This window comes from Mustelus asterias, unplaced genomic scaffold, assembly GCF_964213995.1.
Source record: "Mustelus asterias unplaced genomic scaffold, sMusAst1.hap1.1 HAP1_SCAFFOLD_2109, whole genome shotgun sequence".
In the NCBI taxonomy this organism is placed as follows: domain Eukaryota; kingdom Metazoa; phylum Chordata; class Chondrichthyes; order Carcharhiniformes; family Triakidae; genus Mustelus; species Mustelus asterias.
The window spans coordinates 5,001-15,562 of record NW_027592054.1 but is presented as its reverse complement, the minus strand read 5'-3'; positions in this window follow the sequence as shown (position 1 = coordinate 15,562).

Genomic DNA, 10,562 nt, shown 5'->3' with positions numbered 1-10,562 from the left:
TACCAGAGGCCAACGACGACCTGAAGATCAGAGCCAGAGGCTCTGCAATCACTTCTCTTGCCTCCCAGAGAATCCTTGGATAAATCCCATCCGGACCAGGGGATTTATCTATTTTCAGACCCTCCAGAATATCCTGCACATCCTCCTTATCAACTGTAATACTGTCTATTCTACTCCCTTGCAACCCAGTGTCCTCCTCAGCTATATTCATGTCCCCTTGCGTGAACACCGAAGAGAAATATTGGTTCAATGCTTCACCAATCTCCTCCGGTTCCACACATAACTTCCCTCTGCCATCTATAACTGGCCCTAAACTTGCCCTAACCAACCTTCTGTTCTTGACATACCTATAGAACGCCTTAGGATTCTCTTTAACCCTATCCGCCAAAGTCTTCTCATGTCCCCTTTTAGCCCTTCTAAGCTCGCTCTTCAACTCCCTCTTAGCCAATCTAAAGCTTTCTAGTGCACTACCCGAGTGCTCACGTCTCATCCGAACATAAGCCTCCTTTTTCTTTTTAACCAACAAAGAAACTTTTTTGGTGCACCACGGTTCCCTAGCCCTACCAATTCCTCCTTGCCTGACAGGGACATACCTATCACAGACTCGCAGTAGCTGCTCCTTGAAAAAACTCCACATGTCGGACGTTCCCAGTCCCTGTAATCTCCTAGTCCAACCTATGTTTCCTAATTCTCTCCTAATAGCCTCATAATTACCCTTCCCCCAGCTAAAACCACTGGCCCGAGGTTCATGCCTATCCCTTTCCATCACTAAGGTGAACGTAACCGAATTGTGGTCACTATCACCAAAATGCACACCAACTTCCAAGTCTAGCACCTGGTCTGGCTCATTTCCCAGCACCAGATCCAATATAGCCTCACCTCTAGTTGGCCTGTCTACATACTGAGTCAAAAAACCTTCCTGCACGCTTTGAACAAAAACTGACCCCTCTAACGAGCTAGAGCTATAACAATTCCAGTCAATATTAGTCAAGTTAAAATCCCCCATAACAATTGCCCTATTACTATCACTCCTAAGCAGGATTGACTCCGCAATCCTTTCCTCAACCTCTCTAGAACTTTTAGGAGGTCTATAAAAGACTCCCAACAGGGTGACCTCTCCTCTCCTATTTCTAATCTCCGCCCATACTACCTCAACAGATAAGTCCTCATCAAACCTCCTCTCTGACACTGTGATACAATCTCTGACCAATAATGCTACCCCTCCCCCTCTTCTACCTCCTTCCCTACTTCGACTAAAACATTTGAACCCCGGGACCTGCAGCATCCATTCCTGCCCCTGCTCTATCCATGTCTCTGAAATAGCCACAACATCGAAGTCCCAGGTACTGATCCACGCTGCAAGTTCACCCACTTTATTGCGAATACTCCTGGCATTGAAGTATACACATTTCAAACCCTGCTCCACCCCACCTCTGCAATGCCGTGCATTGCAGTCCCCATCCATGCATCCCTCACTTTCAGCCCCACTACTCAGGATCCCTCCCCCCCCCCGAATCAGTTTAAACCTCCCTGCATGGCCTTAGCAAATTTACCCCCCAGGATATTGGTCCCCTTCTGATTAAGGTGTAGACCATCCTTCTCATAGAGGTCACACCTTCCCCAGTACGAGCCCCAATTGCTTAAGTACCTGAACCCCTCCCTCCTGCACCATCCCCTCAGCCATGAATTCAAACCTTCCCTCTCCCTATTCCTCTCTAAACTATCCCGTGGTACAGGCAAGAGTCCAGAGATAACCACTCTGTCAGTCTTGGCCTTTAGTTTCCACCCCAACTCCATAAATCCCTGCCTAATATCCCCTTCCCCTATCCTCCCTATGTCGTGTGTCCCCACATGTACAATAACTTGTGGTTTATCTCCCTCCCCCCTAAGAGTCCTGAATACCCTGTCAGACACATCCCGGACCCCAGCCCCTGGTAGGCAACACACCAACCCTGAGTCCCTACCTTTAGTTCCGACCCTCCTATCTGTCCCCTTAATTGTGGAGTCCCCAATCACAAGGCCCAGTCTTTTACAGCCCCTAACCACCTGAGCTTTCTCACTCGGCTCACCCCCAGAGATCTGCTCTCTATGCTCAGTTGATTCCTCCTCAACTGTAGCCTCCAGCACCGAAAACCTATTATGGAGGGGAACCGCCCCAGGGGATTGTCTTCCCGATTGCTTCAGTTACTAGTGGTGTACCGCAAGGATCTGTTTTAGGGCCACTGCTGTTTTTCATTTTTATTAATGACCTGGATGAGGGCGTAGAAGGATGGGTTAGTAAATTTGCGAATGACACTAAAGTCGGTGGAGTTGTAGACAGTGCGGAGGGAAGTGGCAGGTTACAGAGGGACATAGATAAGCTGCAGAGCTGGGCTGAGAGGTGGCAAGTGGAGTTTAATGCGGAAAAGTGCGAAGTGATTCACTTTGGAAGGAGTAAGAAGAATGCAGAGTACTGGGCTAATGGTAAGATACTTGGTAGTGTGGATGAACAGAGGGATCTGGGTGTCCATGTGCATAGATCCCTGAAAGTTGGCACCCAGGTTGATAGGGTTGTTAAGAAGGCGTACGGTGTGTTAGCTTTTATTGGTGGAGGGATTGAGTTTCGGAGCCAGGAGGTCATATTGCAACTCTACAAAACTCTGGTGCGGCCGCCTTTGGAGTATTGCGAACAGTTCTGGTCGCCGCATTATAGGAAGGATGTGGAAGTGTTGGAAAGGGTGCAGAGGAGATTCACCAAAATGTTGCCTGGTATGGTGGGAAAATCGTATGAGGAAAGGCTGAGGGGCTTGAGGTTGTTTTCGTTAGAGAGAAGAAGGTTAAGAGGTGACTTAATAGAGGCATACAAGATGATCAGAGGATTAGATAGGGTGGATAGTGAGAGCCTTTTTCCTCAGATGGTGATGGCCAACACGAGGGGACATAGCTTTAAATTGAGGGGTGATAGATATAGGACAGATGTTAGAGGTAGGTTCTTTACTCAGAGAGTAGTAAGGGCGTGGAATGCCCTGCCTGCAGCAGTAGTGGACTCGTCAACATTAAGAGCATTCAAATGGTTATTGGATAAACATATGGATGATATTGGAATAGTGTAGGTTAGATGGGCTTTAGATTGGTTTCACTGGTCGGCGCAACATCGAGGGCCGAAGGGCCTGTACTGCGCTGTAATGTTCTATGTTCTATGTCCCTGTTCCCACTCCCCTGCCACATGAGTTTAAACCCTCCCGAACAGCACTAGCAAACCTCCCGCTCAGGACATTGATGCCCCTCCAGTTCAGGTGCAACCCATCCTCCTTTTACAGTCCCACCTTCCCCAAAAGACATCCCAGTGATCCATATATCTAAAGCCCTCCCTCCTACATCAGCTCTTTAGCCACGTGTTCAACTGTACTATCTCCCTGCACCAAGCCTCACTAAAACGTGGCATGGGGAGTAATCCTGAGATTACTACCCCAGAGGTCCTATTTTTAGTTCCTGACCTAACTCCTTGAATTGTCTTTGCAGGATCTCTTCCCTCTTCCTGCCTATGTCATTAGTACCAATGTGGGCAATGACATTTGTCTGTTTACCCTCCCATTTCAGGATGCCCTGTACCTGCTTAGAGACATCCAGGACCCTGGCACTAGGGAGGTAACACATCATCCTAGAGTCTCATTCGCATCCACAGAAATGCCTGTCAGTGCCCCTGACTATCGAGTCTTCTACTGCTGTCACTCGCTTGGACTTAGCCCGACCTGCTCTACAGCAGAATCAGTCATGGTGCCACAGGCCTGGCTGCTGCTGGTATTTTCCCCTGAGAGGCTACTCCCAACAGAATCCAAAACAGTATACCTGTTTGAGAGGGAAATATCCACAGGAGACTCCTGCCTTACCCGCCTGCCTCTCCTGGCAGTCACCCATCAAGCTGTCTGAACCTGTGGTGTGACCATCTCCCTGAAGCTAGTGTCTATCACACTCTCTGCCCCCGGATGCTCCGCAGTGTGTCCAGCTGCTGCTCCAACTGAACCACACGGTCTGTGAGGAGCTGCAGCCGGTCACACTTCCCATAGACATAGTCGTCAGAGATGCTAGAAAGCTCCCTGATCTCTCACATCTGGCAGGAGGAACATATCATTGCCCTAACTGCCATCTCTGTCTTGCTTTTACTTTGCTTGTCCTCCTCACGGTGCCTTTTATTTTGGTGAGGAGGGAGAGAAACACCATTGTAGTTTCTCGGGCTTAACCACTCCTTGATACCAGTTCTTCGGCTATCCACAATACAGTCAAGGTAATTGAGTTGACTTCTCCCAGAATCCTCTTCTGCCTCCTCTGCTGGGTGACCTTCCTCCTGTTCGTCACTGGAGGGGTTCTTCGGCTACAGATGTGCTGTAAATGGGGTAAAGATCTACCATGAACTCTTAATATGCTTGGGAGATCTCAAGGGATCTCATTGGGAGACCTTGACACAATATTTAATCTTTCACTAAGATGAAAGAATTTTCTAGTAAATCATAGTAAAACACTGCGATATCAGTTTCATCATAGTAAAACACTATTTAATCACATTTTTAATACTGGATATCAATTGTAGAACAAATATAATTTACGGATTTTCAATAGAACTTCAGTCTTACACAGTTAAAACTTTAATTGGATTTAATTAAAAATTAAATTATAAGACCATAAGATATAGGAGCAGAATTAGGCAATTCAGCCCATCGAGTCTTCTCCAGCCTTTTCCCCGTAACCTTTGATCCCCTTACCAATCAAGAACTTATCTATCTCTGTCTTAAAGACACTCAATGACTTGGCCTCCACAGCCTTCTGCGGCAAAGAGTTCCACAGATTCACCACTCTCTGGCTGAAGAAATTTTTCATCTCAGTTCTAAAGGGTCGTCCCTTTACTCTGAGGCTGTGCCCTTGGGTCCTAGTCTTTCCCACTAACATAAGAACATAAGAAATAGGAGCAGGAGTAGGCCATCTAGCCCCTCGAGCCTGCCCCGCCATTCAATAAGATCATGGCTGATCTGACGTGGATCAGTACCACTTACCCGCCTGATCCCCATAACCCTTAATTCCCTTACCGATCAGGAATCCATCCATCCGCGCTTTAAACATATTCAGCGAGGTAGCCTCCACCACCTCAGTGGGCAGAGAATTCCAGAGATTCACCACCCTCTAACGGAACCATCTTCTCCACGTCCACACTATCCAGGCATTTCAGTATTCTGTAAGATACCCCACATCCTTCTAAACTCCAACGAGTACAGACCCAGAGTCCTCAAATCCTCCTCATATGACAAGCTTTTCATTCCCAGGATCATTCTTGTGAACTTCCTCTGGACACTCGCCAAGACCAGCACATCCTTCCTTAGATGCGGGGCCCAAACTGCTCACAATACTCCAAATGTGGTCTGAACACCATTCCGTGTTCGAGATTTAAGTCATTTTGATTTGACCAGATTAAATTTCCTATGGTCTCAAGTCAGATCCTATGTGAATTGTGTCATTTGGTGATGACTAATGTGCAACCTCTTAGATATCGCAAAACAGTGGAAGGAGCAATTTATCTGCAATGCTCTGGTTTCACTTCCAATTTGTTGGAAGCAAATTTTCATATGTAGTAATTCCTCCCCTTCTTCAACTTGCTGTCTTTGAGGACCAAAACATGTCTATTACATCTGTACAGGTGTTTTACTCTCAGCTATATAGCAAAATTCCACTCTTCTGCTCACTTCCCATATCCTTTTTTTATGCAGCTGTTCTTTTTAATAGAAGTACTAGACTCAGCAACAAATCATTGTAGAATTCCCAATTTAACTACACTGGATCAAGAGGTTGCATTGTTATGTCCTGACCAGCAGAAACAAGTAATCAATATTTACCTTTGTAACTAATTATAATTTTAAAGACCTCTGCCATGCCAATCCTCGACATGCCCCGCTATCAATAAGTTGTCAACTACTATTGATAATTGTATCTCCTCACCCTAGCAACATTTTAATTTGCCTAATCAGTACCTTCTTCTGCTGATTTTGAATATTTCCTATAATGTGGTGTTTAAAGCTACATTACAAATAAGGTCTTGTGCATGTTCACAGTTATTTTTTTTGTTTTCCCTGAAACAAAATGGAGAATTCTGTTTCCCTTTATGGTCTTCACTATTTTCATTATTACTTTCATATAAGTGCATTATTTCACAGATGTATTATTAACTATCTGCTCATCTGCATAACCTAACCTGTGTTTTTTTTGTCTTTCACAGTTGTCAAAAATTGCCATATCCTTCAATTTTATGTCACTTGCAAATTGTAATATTGTTTATATGGATATTTAATAAATGAAACACCACCACATCTTCATCTCTCCAAGTGTTTAGTAATTCATCTCGTTATAGATTGTAGGATTTCATAACAGCAACTGCAGTAAGATGCACTCATAATTCCCTTTTGAAGAGGGTGTCAGAAATACTACCTTCCAGCCCTGGGGCACAATTTACCTGCCAAAGAAATTTGGAGAATTGTAGTCAAAGCTTGTAGCCATTCTGTTATTTCACTAAGCTTCTCCCTAAGACCATCAGGATTTGATGATTTGACTACCTTCATAGAACATAGAACATTACAGCGCAGTACAGGTCCTTCGGCCCTCGATGTTGCGTCGACCAGTGGTACCAATCTAAAGCCCCGCTAGTCTACACTATTCCAATATCATCCATATGTTTATCCATAAACCACTTGAACGCTCTCAATGTTGACGAGTCCACCACTGCTGCAGGCAGGGCATTCCATGCCTTTACTACTCTCTGAGTAAAGAACCTACCTCTAACATCTGTCCTATATCTCTCACCCCTCAATTTAAAGCTATGTCCCCTCGTGCTAGCCAACACCATCCGAGGAAAAAGGCTCTTACTATCCACCCTATCTAATCCTCTGATCATCTTGTATGCCTCTATTAAGTCACTTCTTAACCTTCTTCTCTCTAACGAAAACAACCTCAAGCCCCTCAGCCTTTCCTCATACGATTTTCCCACCATACCAGGCAACATCCTGGTAAATCTCCTCTGCACCCTTTCCAACACTTCCACATCTTTCCTATAATACGGCGACCAGAACTGTACGCAATACTCCAAATGCGGCTGCACCAGAGTTTTGTACAGTTGCAGCATGACCTCCTGGCTCCGAAACTCAATCCCTCCACCAATAAAAGCATACACACCGTACGCCTTCTTAACAACCCTATCAACCTGGGTGCCAACTTTCAGGGATCTATGCACATGGACACCCAGATCCCTCTGGGTTAGGGTTAGGGTAAGGGTTATTAGGGTTAGGGTCAAGGTTAGGGTCAGGGATAGGGTTAGGGTTAAAGGGTTAGGGTTAGGGTTAAAGGTTTAGGGTTAGGGCCAGGGTCAGGCTTAGGGTCAGGCTCAGGGTTAGGGTTTAGGGTTAGGGATAGGGTTAGGGTCAGGGTTAGGGTTATTAGGGTTAAGGTTAGGATGAGGGTGAGGGTTAGGGTGAGGCTGAGAGTGATGGTGAAGGTTAGGGTGAGGGCTACGGTTCGGGTTTAGGGGTTAGGGTCAGGGATAGGGTTTAGGGTTAGGATTTAGGGTTAGGGTCAAAGAACAAAGAACAATACAGCACAGGAAACAGGCCCTTCGGCCCTCCAAGCCTGTGCCGCTCCTTGGTCCAACTAGACCAATTGTTTGTATCCCTCCATTCGGATAGGAGGCATATTAAAAGGAGAAGATAAAGAAACGGATGTCATTATACACATTGGTGGAAATGACGTAGATAGGAAGAGTAGGGGGATCCTAAGAGAGCAATTCAGGGAGTTGGGAAATAGGTTAAAAAGTAGGGTCACTAGGGTGGCCATCTTTGGGCTACTCCCAATGCCTCGTGCCAGTGAGGCTAAGAATAGGGAGTTGGTACAAATGAATGCATGGCTAAAGGACTGGTCCAGGAGGGAGGGCTTCATTTTCATAGATCAATGGGAAGTTTTCAGGAGAGGATGGCACCTGTACAAGAGGGAGGGGTCACAACTAAGTTGGAAGGGCACAAATATCCTGGCTGGGAGCTTTGCTAGTGCAGTTCGGGGGGGTTTAAACTAGTATGGCAGGGGGGTGGGGATCAAACTATTAGGTCTATAAGTGTGGAGGCTGGGGACGAGCTTGGGGCTGGGACAAGGCTGGCAAAGAAGAAGAGCACTCTGGGGGAGGACGACCTCACTGAGCCTGGAGGTCTGGAGTGCTTATATTTCAATGCAAGGAGCGTAGCAGGTAAGACAGACGAACTTGGGGCCTTAATGCTCACGAGGAATTTGGATGTGGTTGCGGTGACAGAGACTTGGTTGAAAGAGGGACAGGACTGGCAGCTGAATATTCCAGGGTACAAGTGTTTTAGGCGAGACAGAGGAGGGGCCAAAAGAGGTGGGGGAGTAGCGGTATTCGTTGGAGAGCATATTACAGCGGTGCAGAGGGAGGACAATTCAGAGGGGGTCATGTAACGAGTCACTCTGGGTGGAGCTTAGAAACAGGAAAGGCGCAGTCACTATGTTGGGGGTATACTACAGGCCCCCCAACAGCCCAAGGGAAGTGGAAGAATGGATATGTCAGGAGATACTGGATAGGTGCAGGAAAAATAGGGTTGTTGTAGTGGGAGACTTCAATTTCCCTGGTATAGACTGGAAATCGCTGAGGGCAGGGACTCTGGATGGGGAGGAATTTGTAAAATGTGTACAGGAGGGTTCGTTGGAACAATATGTAGACAGCCCGACTAGAGAGGGGGCTATACTGGACCTGGTACTGGGGAATGAGCCCGGTCAGGTCTTCAAAGTTTTGGTAGGGGAACATGTGGCAAATAGTGACCACAATTCTGTTAGCTTTAGGATAGTGATGGAAAAGGATGAGTGGTGTCCCAAGGGTAAGGTGTTGGATTGGGGGAAAGCTAACTTTACTGGGATCAGGCAGAAATTGGCAGCTCTTGATTGGGAGAGGCTGTTTGAGGGTAAATCCACATCTGGTATGTGGCAGTCTTTTAAGGAACGGTTGTTAGGGCTACAGGACAAGCATGTGCCTGTAAAAAAGAAGGATAGGAAGGGTAGGATTAGAGAACCGTGGATAACCAGGGAAATTGAGAGACTGGTCAAAAAGAAAAGAGAGGCGTATGTTAGGTCCAAGCAGCTAAAAACGGAGGGAGCTCTGGAGGAGTACAAAGAAAGTAGGAAAGTACTCAAACGGGGAATTAGAAGAGCAAAAAGGGGTCACGAAATGTTCTTGGCAGACAGGATTAAGGAGAATCCCAAGGCATTTTATTCATACGTTAGGAACAAAAGGGTTGTTAGGGAAAAAATCAGACCTCTCAGGGACAAAAGTGGGGACTTATGCTTGGAGCCCAAAGAAGTAGGGGAGATCCTAAATGAATACTTTGCGTCGGTATTCACAAAGGAGAGGGATGTGTTGACTGGGAGTGTCTCGGAGGGGAGTGTTGAACCATTGGAGAAAATCTCCATTACAAAGGAGGAAGTGTTAGGTTTGTTAGAGAATATAAAGACTGACAAATCCCCAGGGCCTGATGGAATCTATCCAAGGCTGCTCAGGGAGAGGAGAGGTGAAATCGTTGGGCCTCTGACGCAAATCTTTGTCTCGTCACTGGACGCAGGTGAGGTCCCAGAGGATTGGAGGATAGCCAATGTGGTCCCGTTATTTAAGAAGGGTAGGAAGGATAACCCAGGTAATTATAGGCCGGTGAGCTTGACGTCCGTGGTGGGGAAGTTGTTGGAGAAGATTCTTAGAGATAGGATGTATGCGCATTTAGAAAGGAATAAACTCATTAACGATAGTCAGCATGGTTTTGTGAGAGGGAGGTCATGCCTCACTAACCTGGTGGTGTTTTTTGAAGAAGTGACTAAAATGGTTGACGAAGGAAGGGCCGTGGATGTTGTCTATATGGACTTTAGTAAAGCGTTAGACAAAGTCCCTCATGGTAGGCTAGTGAAAAAGGTTGGATTTCATGGGATAAAGGGGGAGGTGGCTAGATGGGTGGAGAACTGGCTTGGTCATAGAAGACAGAGGGTGGTAGTGGAAGGGTCTTTTTCCGGCTGGAGGCCTGTGACTAGTGGTGTTCCGCAGGGCTCTGTATTGGGACCTCTGCTGTTTGTGATTTATATAAATGATCTGGAAGAAGGAGTAACTGGGGTGATCAGCAAGTTTGCGGACGACACAAAATTGGCAGGACTTGCAGATAGTGAGGAACATTGTCAGAGGCTACAGAAGGATATAGATAGGCTGGAAATTTGGGCAAGGAAATGGCAGATGGAGTTCAATCCTGATAAATGCGAAGTGATGCATTTTGGTGGGAATAATGTAGGGAGGAGCTACACGATAAATGGAAGAACCATAAAGGGTGTAGAGACGCAGAGGGACCAGGGTGTGCAAGTCCACAGATCTTTGAAGGTGACGTCACAGGTGGAGAAGGTGGTAAAGAAGGCATATGGCATGCTTGCCTTTATAGGACGGGGCATAGAGTATAAAAGTTGGGGTCTGATGTTGCAGATGTATAGAACGTTGGTTCGGCCGCATTTGGAATACTGCG